Raw genomic sequence first — 14,369 nt, forward strand, 5'->3', positions numbered from 1 at the left:
AGTGGTGAACATGTCCTACCGATAAAGGCTAAGTGTGTGAACACGTTTTGGTAAAGGTAGCGATGAGAGGCCATGTAGGAGTACATGGTGGGTTGTCTCATTGGAACCGTCCCTAAGCACTGAGTTCTGTGTATGTTATCCAAGTCCAGTTACTACCACACATTGGTTTCCGGTTATCCGGCCCCTCTCGGCTTATTAATCCACTTGATCTCTGTCCAGGAGTTGCAACTAGTTTCTGGTGTTTGTAGATAGTGCTACTTGTCTACCAGCTAGTGTCCGACGGGACGGGCGTGGGACAGACTAGGCACCATGGCATGGTGTACCAAGTGGCACCCGGATGGTGGGCTTGGGAACCCTGCACACATCGTTTGGGGCCGTGAGTGACACCCCGGCCGGATCTCCTTGCGGATGGAATCCGAATAGGCGATAAACCTGGACGAGAGACTTGTGTGGTTAGTTAGGTCGTGGCCGACACCCTTGCCCGGCTTCCACTTGAAGGTTGCCAAGGTACATGACGTTACAGGGCTATAAGTGTCGAGAGCGTGTGTGAAGTACACCCCTGCAGGGTTAACATTATCTATTCGAATAGTCATTTTCCTCGGATATGGAAACTTGGAGGACTTATGTAGTACATAGACAACTTGAAGTGGATACTCTAAAATCCGCAAGATAAGCGTGAGTGCTATGGATGGCCTTCTCGTAGGGAGACGGGAATGGATCCGTAGTGGAGTATTGATATGGTGAATATGTGGACTCGTGTGCGTCTCCTCACCTCAAAGAAGTTTCTGATACTCGTAGTATAGGCTAGCCACTAAGTCAAAGCTGGATTGCTGCTGTTAAAACTCCACCACCCCCTTGTTGATAATGTTGCATATGTAGATAGTTCGTATGTAAGACTTGTTGAGTACCTTTGTACTCACGTTTGCTTATTTATGTTTTGCAGTTGGTTACATTAGTGACTTCGACGAGTAGCTTGTATCCCAGCTACGATCTTTTACCCTTGGCAGGGTCGTGTTTAGTTAGGCTTCTTAGGCTTTTCCTTTTGTAGTTGTCTGTACTCAGACATGTAATGCTTCTGTTGCTTGTATGCTCTAAATGATGGGTCATGAGACCCCTGTTTGTATTGAATGCTATGTGGCTCTTCTGGGCCTTTATCTATATGAGTTTGAGTTATGTTGTGATGCCATGTTGTACATCACATACTTGCATGTTATGCGTACATGTAACGTGTATTGCTATGTGTGGGATCCGACAACCTAGTTATTTATCCCTGGTAGCCTCTCTTATGGGGAAATGTAGCCTTGTGCTTCCATGAGCCATAGTAGTCTGCTACAGCCCGGTTCACAGGAGTCCTTCTAGCCCAGCACTACTGCTCCAGAACACTTGACTGGCCGGCATGTGATTCACTTCGTTCCTGTGTCTGTCCCTTCGGGGAAATGTCACGCGGTGACATCCGGAGTCCTGCCTAGCCTCCTACAGCCCGGGTTCACCAGAGTCCTGTTAGCCTAGTGCTACAGCCCGGATTCATACGCTGTTAACCGACATGCTCGAGGTTGATTCATGTATGCTTGTCCCTATAAGTTAGTGCCACTTTGGGTTCACAACTAGTCATGTCGGCCCGGGTTCTCTGTCATATGGATGCTAGCGACACTATCATATACGTGAGCCAAAAGGCGCAACCGGTCCTGGGCCAGGTAAGGTGGCACCCGTGGGAATACCGTGCGTGAGGCCGCAAAGTGATATGAAGTGTTACATGCTAGATCGGTGTGACCTAGGATCGGGGTCCCGACAGCGTTGGTATCAGAGCCTGACTTACTATAGGATTACCAAGCCAAACTGGTCGAAGTTGAGTCTAGAAATGCTTTAGTTATATAAGGGAATTGATTGTGGAAGGGAACGTAAGGCTCTTTTTACTCCTTTACCTCAGGTCATTCTTTCTGAGTCAGCCTCTTCTTTTCTACGAGGGTTAAGGCCTAGGCTTCTCCTCTATCTCTCAGGATGACGTGTTACTAAACCGTAAAGTCTTAGGATTGTTGGGTTGTGTCTCCGTACATTTCTACTACTTCCGTGTGTCCTCAGTTTGACCCAGAACCCTGATATTATGATGATGATTGATTATGCTATTCCTTTAATGAATGTCTCAAAATCCTTTTGAGCATTTACAGCCGTTATGCTGCCGAAATTGTCTTAGGATTTCGAGAGTTTCCAATGCTTTTGCATTACATTCCGCATCCTTATGTCGATGCTAATTCCATACTTGTTTCCTTGGTTTCTGTGCCAGGATGTTGTCTGCTAACCGAGGTTCAGTTGCTCATAGCAAGAATCATGGAGATGGTAGGGATGAGGATCCTCCTTACTAGCCTTTGATGGCAGAGTTCTTGTTAGCATGCGAGAGGAACAAGCGTGAGACTAACCGCTTGCTGGCACAGATTGAGAAGAACACCGCACATCAGCGTAAAAAGTAGGTTTCTATCACCGACTTCATTGGTCTGAAACCACCCACCTTCCATCATTCCATTGAGCCACTCGATGTGGATGACTGGCTCCGAAGCATCACTTACAAGTTGCATTCTGCGAACTTAGCTGAAGGTGACAAGGTCACCTATGTTACCTATCACCTAGAAGGTCCTGCTAGTATTTGGTGGCAGAGCTATGAGGCTATGCTACCAGCTGGTCAGATTCCTACCTGGAGGGATTTCACCGAGGCTTTTCGTGAGCACCACATTCCTCAGGCTCTCATTGACCGCAAGAGGGAAGAGTTATGTAGTTTTACCCAGGGTAAGCTGCCTGTTGATGCTTACGGTAGAGAGTTTGGAAACCTCGCCCGCTATGCTACAGAAGAAGTGTCCATGGATGCCAAGAAGCAGGCTAGGTTCCGGAAGGGTCTCAACCCTAAATTGCATCGTGATCTCCACCTGCATCATTGTGATACTTTCCAGGCTCTTGTGAACAAGGCCATTAATGCAGAGACAGCTCAGCTCACTTACCAGGAGTTTCGTAAGCACAACCGTGATCTGCGTTCTTCCTCCCACTTCGGCTCTCAGAAGCGACGGATTTGGATTCTGAGCTCGGCTCTTCCACCTGGATATGCACCGAGGCCATCTGATGTGGCGCCTCACCCAGCTCAGCAACATGCTCCACCTAGGCCTATTAGTGGACCACTTGCCAATGTAGGTCCACGTCCTACCTTAGGAACTTGCTTCACCTGTGGAGAACCAGGACACTATGCACGTGACTGCCCTCAGTCTAGTTATACTCCACCCCAGTCTGAGAGGTATGTAGGCCATGAAAAGCGATCAGGCAAGATGATCGGTACCAAGCCAACCACCACTGAGCGAGCATGTGTGCACCATGTCTCGGCTTTAGAGCTCAAGATGATCCCGACGTCGTATTGGGAACGCTTCTTGTCAATTGTCACCCAGCTTCTGTTCTGTTCGATACTGGAGCATCTCACTCCTTCATATCCGAAGGCTATGCTCGGTTGCATGACATGTCATTTCGTGATATGCCGAATCCACTAATAATCCAGACTCCTGGTTCCAAATGGCATACCTCCAAGGTAAGCCATGGTAATGAAATCCTTGTTGACAGACTGGTATTCCTTGCTTCTTTGATATCTCTCAAGTCTTCAGATATTAACCTCATCTTGGGCATGGACTGGATGACAGATCATCATGCCAAGATCGATTGTTACACCAAATCTGTTCAACTTACACATCCATCTGGCAAAATAGTCACTGTCTCTACTAGAGTTGCAAGGCGTCAACTCTATTCTCTTAATGCCAGCCCTCTTCTAGACCTTGAAGATATTCCAGTAGTCCGTGACTTCCCGGATGTCTTTCCAGAAGAACTGCCAGGTGTTCCACCTGACAGAGATGTAGAGTTTGTCATAGAACTTATCCCAGGAACTGTTCCAATCTCTAGGAGACCATACAAGATGGCACCTTTGGAGTTAGCCGAGCTTAAGAAATAGCTTGATGGGTCCTTGCAAAAGGGTTTCATCTGACCCAGTTCTTCTCCTTGGGCTTGTCCTGTCCTCTTTGTCAAGAAGAAGGATGGTACGGATCGGATGGTTGTAGATTATCGTCCCGTTAATTTGGTCATGATAAAGAACAAGTATCCGCTCCCCAGGATCAACAACCTGTATGATCAACTCGTTGGATCCTCAGTATTTTCCACGATGGATTTGAGGTTAGGCTACCACCAAATCAAAATCAGAAACGGGGACATCCCCAAAACAGCCTTTGTCACTCGTTATGGTCAATACGAGTACACCGTGATGTCTTTTGGCCTAACCAATGCTCCAACTACTTTCTCCCGCTTGATGAACTCGATCTTTATGGAGTACTTAGATAAGTTCGCCGTGGTTTATCTCGATGATATTCTTATTTACTGGAAGAACGAGGAAGAGCATGCCGCACATCTTAGACTTGTGTTAGAAAAACTCAAACAGCATCGCCTTTATGCCAAATTCTCCAAGTGTGAATTTTGGTTGCCAGAAGTGACCTATCTGGGCCACGTAATCTCTAGTAAGGGCATTGCTGTCAATCCCGAGAGAGTAAAAACCGTTCTTGATTGGACTCCACCCGAAATGGTCAAACAAGTTAGGAGTTTCCTTGGTCTAGCCAGTTATTGTCGCTGCTTCGTTGAAAACTTCTCCAAAGTGGCCAAACCCCTCACGGAACTTCTCAAGAAAGATAAAAAGTTTGAGTGGTCCCCACAATGTGAGCACAGTTTTCAGGAACTGAAAAGACGCCTGACTTCTGCGCCCATACTCGTGCCACCGGATTTCACTAAAGACTTTGTTATCTATTGCGATGCTTCGCGTCAAGGACTAGGTTGCATTCTTATGCAGGATCGTCATGTGATTGCCTATGCATCTCGACAGTTGCATCCCCATGAGGAAAATTATCCTACACATGATCTAGAGCTTGCAGCCGTAGTCTATGCACTTAAAACTTGGCGACATTACCTTCTTGGTAACCGTTGCGAAATCTACACTGACCATCAGAGTCTCAAGTATATCTTCACCCAACCGGATCTGAATCTCAGACAGAGACGTTGGTTGGAGTTGATCTCGGATTACGACTTAGGAATCACCTACACCCCAGGCAAAGCCAATGTCATGGCTGATGCTTTAAGTCGTAAATCCTATTGCAACAACCTCATGTTGCAACAATGTCAACCACCCCTCCATGAGGAATTCTTTAAGCTTAATCTTCACATAGCTCCTCATGGTTCCCTTTCTACCTTGGTGGCGAAACCTACCCTTACGGATCAGATCATAGAGGCTCAGAAGCATGATACGGGAATCTCCCGGATCAAGAAAAATATTTCCAAGGGAGTTGCCGACTGTTTGTCTATGGATGAACGAGGTGTTGTTTACTTTGGAAACCGTTTGGTGGTTCCCAAATGTCAACAGATGCAACAACTAATCCTTAAGGAGGCACATGAATCCCCTCTCACGATTCATCCCGGTAGTACAAAGATGTATCAGGACCTACGCCAGAGGTTCTGGTGGACTAGGATGAAGAGAGAAATCGCTCAGTATATCGCCAACTGTGACGTTTGTCGTTGCGTTAAGGCAGAGCATCAAAGACCTGCTGGCACCCTTCAACCTTTAGCTATTCCCGAGTGGAAATGGGACAAAGTTGGTATGGACTTCATCACCGGCTTTCCCAGGACCAAGAAAGGAAATAATGCTATCTTCGTAGTCATTGACCGTCTTTCCAAAGTGGCTCACTTCCTACCTGTTAGAGAGAGTATCACTGCTAGTCAGCTCACTGACTTATATATCTCCCGAATAGTGTCACTCCATGGTGTTCCACTAGAGATCAATTCAGACCGTGGCAGTCTTTTCACCTCTCATTTCTGGGAAAGTTTCTAGAATGCCATGGGCACCCATCTTTCCTTCAGTGCCGCTTTCCACCCTCAATCAAGTGGTCAGGTGGAAAGGGTCAACCAAATTCTCGAAGACATGCTTAGAGCTTGTGTTATCTCATTCGGTATGGACTGGGAGAAGTGTCGTCCTTTCGCCGAGTTTGCTTATAACAATAGCTATCAATCCAGTCTTAGGAAAGAACCCTTCGAGATTCTGTATGGACGAAGATGTCGAACACCTTTGAACTGGCCAGAAACCAGTGAAAGACAATTCTTTGGACCGGATATGATCCAGGAGGAAGAAGAGCAAGTTCATATCATTCGTGAGAATTTGAAAACAGCCCAATCTCGTCAAAAGAGGCAGTATGACCATCGTCATAAGGAAGTGGCTTATGAAGTTGGTGGCAAGGCTTACCTTCGGGTTACTCCTTTGAAGGGTAGCCATCGTTTCGGTATCAAGGGCAAGTTGGCTCCTCGTTACATCGGTCCTTTTCGCATTCTCGCTAAACAAGGAGAGGTTCCCTACCAATTGGAACTACCCCCACATCTTTCTCGAGTTCATGATGTCTTCCACGTCTCTCAACTCAGGCGTTGCTTCTCGGATCCCATCCGCGGAGTGGACCACGAAACGCTTGATCTCCAAGATAACCTCACGTATCAAGAGTACCCCGTTCGCATTCTGGATCAAGAAGAGCGTGTCACTCGACGTCATAACATCAAGTTTCTCAAGGTTCAGTGGTCCCATCATTCCGAGAGAGAAGCTACTTGGGAGCGAGAAGATCGTCTTCGACTTGAGTACCCTGTTTTCTTTCCGCCAACTCCTGAATCTCGGGACGAGATTCTTCCGAGTGTGGGCGAGTTGTCACATCCCTAGTTCTGGTATGTTATAGGTTTGCTTTGTGCATCATGTTAAGTTTCAAATGAAATTGAAATGGGGATATTTCAAACCCTAGCACTAAAGCAAATTCAAATAGGTTCAAATTAAAAATGGAATTTCAATGAACCCAAAATGCTTTTCAAAAATGTTCATGGTCTTTGGAAAATGTTGGAAACAACAACCAGGGGTGATGCACAATTGTGCTTAACATTTTGGATTTTTGAATGAACCCATATGTATTTGAATTGGAGCTGTTTAAAATAATATAAATATTTTAAAGGCTCCAAAAATGTTGGAATTTGGTGAGGGCCTTTGGTATATTATAACTAGTGGTCACAAGGAATCTCAACATTTTTATATTTGTGCTAGTATTTATTTGAACTCAAAAACAAATGTCAGAAATAGAAAAAGAAAACAAAAAAAAGGGAAAACACTTACCTGGGCCTTACCTGAGGCCTGGCACTGTGCGGCTCAGCTGGCCGGCCCAGCCAGCTCGCCCTGCCAGTCACCATCAACCTCCCGCTAGGAGGACGCCGAGAGCGTGGCTGACGCACGCCGGCACATGCCTGGCCACCTCCTGCCTCTCTGCTAGCTCCCCGATGCCATGGACGCCTCCAACACTGCCACGCAGACCCCCTGTGTTGGTGAACATAGTAATTTCAAAAAAATTCCTACGCACACGCAAGATCATGGTGATGCATAGCAATGAGAGGGGAGAGTGTTGTCTACGTACCCTCGTAGACTGGCAACGGAAGTGTTGACACAACGTAGAGGAAGTAGTCGTACATCTTCCCGATCCGACCGATCCAAATACCGAACGTACGGCACCTACGAGTTCCGCACACGTTCAACTCGGTGACGTCCCTCGAGTTCCTATCCAGCAAAACGTTGAGGGAGAGTTTCGTCAGCACGACGGCGTGATGATGGTGATGATGTTCTACCGACGCAGGGCTTCGCCTAAGCACCGCTACGATATGACCGAGATGGAATATGGTGGAAGGGGGCACCGCACACGGCTAAGGAACGATCACGAGGATCAACTTGTGTGTCATGGGGTGCCCCCTTGCCTCAGTATATAAAGGAGGGAGAGGGGGAGGTGCGTCCGGCCCTAAGGGTGCGCCTGGAGGAGTCCTACTCCAACCGGGAGTAGGACTCCCCCCTCCTGCCTTGTTGGAAAACGAAGGAGGAAGGGAGAAAGAGGAAAGGGGGGCGCCGCCCCACCCCCCCTCCCTTGTCCTATTCGTACTAGGGGGGAGGGGGCACGCGGCCTGCCCTCCTCTTCTCCCTTATGGCCCATGGAGGCCCAATAACCCCCGGGGGAGTCCGGTAACCCCCTAGTACTCCGGTAAAATCCCGATTTCACCCGGAACGTTTCCGATATCCAAATATAGGCTTCCAATATATCAATCTTTATGTCTCGACCATTTCGAGACTCCTCATCATGTTCGTGATCACATCCGAGACTCCGAACAACCTTCGGTACATCAAAACACAAAAACCCTAATTATGATCGTCACCGAACTTTAAGCGTGCGGACCCTACGGGTTCGAGAACTATGTAGACATGACCGAGAGACGTCTCCGGTCAATACCCAATAGCGGAACCTGGATGCTCATATTGGCTCCTCCATATTCTACGAAGATCTTTATCGGTCAGACCGCATAACAACATACGTTGTTCCCTTTGTTATCGGTATGTTACTTGCCCGAGATTCGATCGTCGGTATCTCAATACCTAGTTCAATCTCGTTACCGGCAAGTCTCTTTACTCGTTCCGTAATACATCATCCTGTAACTAATTTATTAGTTGCAATGCTTTGCAAGGCTTGAGTGATGTGCATTACCGAGAGGGCCCAGAGATACCTCTCCGACAATCGGAGTGACAAATCCTAATCTCCAAATACGCCAACCCAACAATCACCTTCGGAGACACCTGTAGAGCACCTTTATAATCACCCAGTTACGTTGTGACGTTTGGTAGCACACAAAGAGTTCCTCCAGTAAACGGGAGTTGCATAATCTCATAGTCATAGGAACATGTATAAGTTATGAAGAAAGCAATAGCAACAAACTAAACGATCAAGTGGTAAGCTAACGGAATGGGTCAAGTCAATCACATCATTCTCCTAATGATGTGATCCCATTAATCAAATGACAACTCATGTCTATGGTTAGGAAACATAACCATCTCTGATTAACGAGCTAGTCAAGTAGAGGCATACTAGTTACTCTCTGTTTTTGTCTATGTATTCACACATGTATGATGTTTCCGGTTAATACAATTCTAGCATGAATAATAAAAATTTATCATGATATAAGGAAATAAATAATAACTTTATTATTGCCTCTAGGGCATATTTCCTTCAGTCTCCCACTTGCACTAGAGTCAATAATCTAGATTACACAGTAATGATTCTAACACCCATGGAGCCTTGGTGCTGATCATGTTTTGCTCGTGGAAGAGGCTTAGTCAGCGGGTCTGCAACATTCAGATCCGTATGTATCTTGCAAATTTCTATGTCTCCCACTTGGACTAAATCCCGAATGGAATTGAAGCGTCTCTTGATGTGTTTGGTTCTCTTGTGAAATCTGGATTCCTTTGCCAAGGCAATTGCACCAGTATTGTCACAAAAGATTTTCATTGGACCCGATGCACTAGGTATGACACCTAGATTGGATATGAACTCCTTCATCCAGACTCCTTCATTTGATGCTTCCGAAGCAGCTATGTACTCCACTTCACATGTAGATCCCGCCACGACGCTTTGTTTAGAACTGCACCAACTGACAGCTCCACCGTTCAGTAAAAACACGTATCCGGTTTGCGATTTAGAATCATCCGGATCAGTGTCAAAGCTTGCATCAACGTAACCATTTACGATGAGCTCTTTGTCACCTCCATATACGAGAAACATATCCTTAGTCCTTTTCAGGTATTTCAGGATGTTCTTGACCGCTGTCTAGTGATCCACTCCTGGGTTACTTTGGTACCTCCCTGCTAGACTTACAGCAAGGCACACATCAGGTCTGGTACACAGCATTGCATACATGATAGAGCCTATGGCTGAAGCATAGGGAACATCTTTCATTTTCTCTCTATCTTCTACGGTGGTCGGACATTGAGTCTTACTCAACTTCACACCTTGTAACACAAGCAAGAACCCTTTCTTTGCTTGATCCATTTTGAACTTCTTCAAAACCTTGTCAAGGTATGCGCTTTGTGAAAGTCCAATTAAGCGTCTTGATCTATCTCTATAGATCTTAATGCCCAATATGTAAGCAGCTTCACCGAGGTCTTTCATTGAAAAACTCTTATTCAAGTATCCCTTTATGCTATCCAGAAATTCTATATCATCTCCAATCAATAATATGTCATCCACATATAATATCAGAAATGCTACAGAGCTCCCACTCACTTTCTTGTAAATACAGGCTTCTCCAAAAGACTGTACAAAACCAAATGCTTTGATCAGACTATCAAAGTGTTTATTCCAACTCCGAGAGGCTTGCACCAGTCCATAAATGGATCGCTGGAGCTTGCACACTTTGTTAGCTCCCTTTGGATTGACAAAACCTTTTGGTTGCATCATATACAACTCTTCTTCCAGAAATCCATTCAGGAATGCAGTTTCGACATCCATTTGCCAAATTTCGTATTCATGAAATGCGGCAATTGCTAACATGATTCGGACAGACTTAAGCATCGCTACGGGTGAGAAGGTCTCATCGTAGTCAATCCCTTGAACTTGTCGAAAACCTTTTGCAACAAGTCGAGCTTTGTAGACAATAACATTACCGTCAGCGTCAGTCTTCTTCTTGAAGATCCATTTATTCTCAATTGCTTGCCGATCAACGGGCAAGTCAACCAAAGTCCACACTTTGTTCTCATACATGGATCCCATCTCAGATTTCATGGCTACTAGCCATTTTGCGGAATCTGGGCTCACCATCGCTTCTTCGTAGTTCGTAGGTTCATCATGATCTAGTAGCATGACTTCCAGAACAGGATTACCGTACCACTCTGGTGCGGATCTTACTCTGGTTGATCTACGAGGTTCGGTAGTAACTTGATCTGAAGTTTCATGATCATTATCATTAGCTTCATCACTAATTGGTGTAGGTGTCACAGAAACCGGTTTCTATGATGTACTACTTTCCAATAAGGGAGCAGGTACAGTTACCTCATCAAGTTCTACTTTTCTCCCACTCACTTCTTTCGAGAGAAACTCCTTCTCTAGAAAAACTCTAAATTTAGCAACAAAAGTTTTGCCGTCGGATCTGTGATAGAAGGTGTACCCAACAGTCTCCTTTGGGTATCCTATGAAGACACATTTCTCCGATTTGGGTTCGACCTTATCAGGTTGAATCTTTTTCACATAAGCATCGCAGCCCCAAACTTTCAGAAACGACAACTTTGGTTTCTTGCCAAACCACAGTTCATAAGGCGTCGTCTCAACGGATTTCGATGGTGTCCTATTTAACATGAATGCAGCCGTCTCTAAAGCATAACCCCAAAACGATAACGGTAAATAAGTAAGAGACATCATAGGTCGCACCATATCTAATAAAGTACGATTACGACATTCGGACACACCATTACGCTGTGGTGTTTCGGGTGGCGTGAGTTGCGAAACTATTCCGCATTGTTTCAAATGTAGACCAAACTCGTAACTTAAATATTCTCCTCCACGACCAAATCATAGAAACTTTATTTTCTTGTTACAATGATTTTCAACTTCACTCTGAAATTCTTCGAACTTTTCAAATGTTTCAGACTTATGTTTCATTAAGTAGATATACCCATATATGCTTAAATCATCTGTGAAGGTGAGAAAATAACGATATCCGCCACGAGCCTCAACATTTATTGGACCACATACATCTGTATGTATGATTTCCAACAAATTCGTTGCTCTCTCCATAGTACCGGAGAACGGCGTTTTAGTCATCTTACCCATGAGGCACGGTTCGCAAGTACCAAGTGATTCATAATCAAGTAGTTCCAAAAGTCCATTAGTATGGAGTTTCTTCATGCGCTTTACACCGATATGACCTAAACGGCAATGCCACAAATAAGTTGCACTATCATTATCAACTCTGCATCTTTTGATTTCAACATTATGAATATGTGTATCACTACTATCGAGATTCATCAAAAATAGACCACTCTTTAAGGGTGCATGACCATAAAAGATATTACTCATATAAATAGAACAACGATTATTCTCTGATTTAAATGAATAACCGTCTCGCATCAAACAAGATCCAGATATAATGTTCATGCTCAACGCTGGCACCAAATAACAATTATTTAGGTCTAATACTAATCCCGAAGGTCGATGTAGAGGTAGCATGCCGACCGCGATCACATCGACTTTGGAACCATTTCCCACGCGCATCGTCACCTCGTCCTTAGCCAATCTTCACTTAATTCGTAGCCCCTGTTTCGAGTTGCAAATGTTAGCAACAGACCAGTATCAAATACCCAGGTGCTACTGCGAGCATTAGTAAGGTACACATCAATAACATGTATATCACATATACCTTTGTTCACTTTGCCATCCTTCTTATCCGCCAAATACTTGGGGCAGTTCCACTTCCAGTGACCAGTCTGCTTGCAGTAGAAGCACTCTGTCTCAGGCTTAGGTCCAGACTTGGGTTTCTTCTCCTGAGCAGCAACTTGTTTGCTGTTCTTCTTGAAGTTCCCTTTCTTCTTCCCTTTGCCCTTTTTCTTGAAACTGGTGGTCTTATTGACCATCAACACTTGATGCTCCTTCTTGATTTCTACCTCCATGGCTTTTAGCATCACGAAGAGCTCAGGAATAGTTTTATTCATCCCTTGCATATTAGAGTTCATCACGAAGCTTTTGTAGCTTGGTGGCAGTTATTGAAGAACTCTGTCAATGACACTATCAACAGGAAGATTAACCCCCAGTTGAGTCAAGTGATTACGATACCCAGACATTTTGAGTATATGTTCACTGACAGAACTATTCTCCTCCATCTTGCAGCTATAGAACTTATTGGAGACTTCATATCTCTCAATCCGGGCATTTGCTTGAAATATTAACTTCAACTCCTGGAACATCTCATATGCTCCATGATGTTCAAAATGTCGTTGAAGACCCAGTTCTAAGCCGTAAAGCTTGGCACACTGAACTATCGAGTAGTCATCAGCTTTGCTCTGCCAGATGTTCATAACATCTGGTGTCGCTCCTGCAGCAGGCTTGGCACTTAGCGGTGCTTCCAGGACGTAATTCTTCTGTGCAGCAATGAGGAGAATCCTCAAGTTACGGACCCAGTCCGTGTAATTGCTACCATCATCTTTCAACTTTGCTTTCTCAAGGAACGCATTAAAATTCAACGGAACAACAGCACGAGCCATCTATCTACAATCAAACATAGACAAGCAAGATACTATCAGGTACTAAGTTCATGATAAATTTAAGTTCAATTAATCATATTACTTAAGAACTCCCACTTAGAAAGATACCCCTCTAATCCTCTAAGTGATCACGTGATCCAAATCAACTAAACCATGTCCGATCATCACGTGAGATGGAGTAGTATCAATGGTGAACATCAATATGTTGATCATATCTACTATATGATTCACGCTCGACCTTTCGGTCTCCGTGTTCCGAGGCCATATCTGTTATATGCTAGGCTCGTCAAGTTAAACCTGAGAATTCTGCATGTCCAACTGTTTTGCACCCGTTGTATTTGAACGTAGAGCCTATCACACCCGATCATCACGTGGTGTCTCAGCACGAAGAACTTTCGCAACGGTGCATACTCAGGGAGAACACTTATACTTTGATAATTTAGTGGGGGATCATCTTATAATGCTACCGTTAATCAAATCAAGATAAGATGCATAAAAGATAAACATCACATGCACTCAATATAAGTGATATGATATGGCCATCATCATCTTGTGCTTGTGATCTCCATCTTCGAAGCACCTTCATGATCACCATCGTCACTGGCGCGACACCTTGATCACCATCGTAGCATCGTTGTCGTCTCGCCAATCTTATGCTTCCACGACTATCGCTACCGCTTAGTGATAAAGTAAAGCATTACAGCGCAATTGCATTGCATACAATAACGCGACAACCATATGGCTCCTTCCAGTTGCCGATAACTCGGTTACAAAACATGATCATCTCATACAATAAAATTTAGCATCATGTCTTGATCATATCACATCACAACATGCCCTGCAAAAACAAGTTAGACTTCCTCTACTTTGTTGTTGCAAGTTTTACGTGGCTGCTACGGGCTTAGCAAGAACAGTTCTTACCTACGCATCAAAACCACAATGATAGTTTGTCAAGTTGGTGCTGTTTTAACCTTTGCAAGGACCGGGTGTAGCCACACTTGGTTCAACTAAAGTTGGAGAAACTGACACCCGCCAGCCACCTGTGTGCAAAGCACGTCGGTAGAACCAGTCTCGCGTAAGCGTACGCGTAATGTCAGTCTGGGCCGCTTCATCCAACAATACCGCTGAACCAAAGTATGACATGCTGGTAAGCAGTATGACTTATATCGCCCACAACTCACTTGTGTTCTACTCGTGCACAACATCAACGCATAAAACCTAGGCACTG

The sequence above is a fragment of the Triticum aestivum genome, chromosome 2A (assembly GCF_018294505.1).
Source record: "Triticum aestivum cultivar Chinese Spring chromosome 2A, IWGSC CS RefSeq v2.1, whole genome shotgun sequence".
NCBI classification, from domain to species: Eukaryota; Viridiplantae; Streptophyta; class Magnoliopsida; order Poales; family Poaceae; genus Triticum; species Triticum aestivum.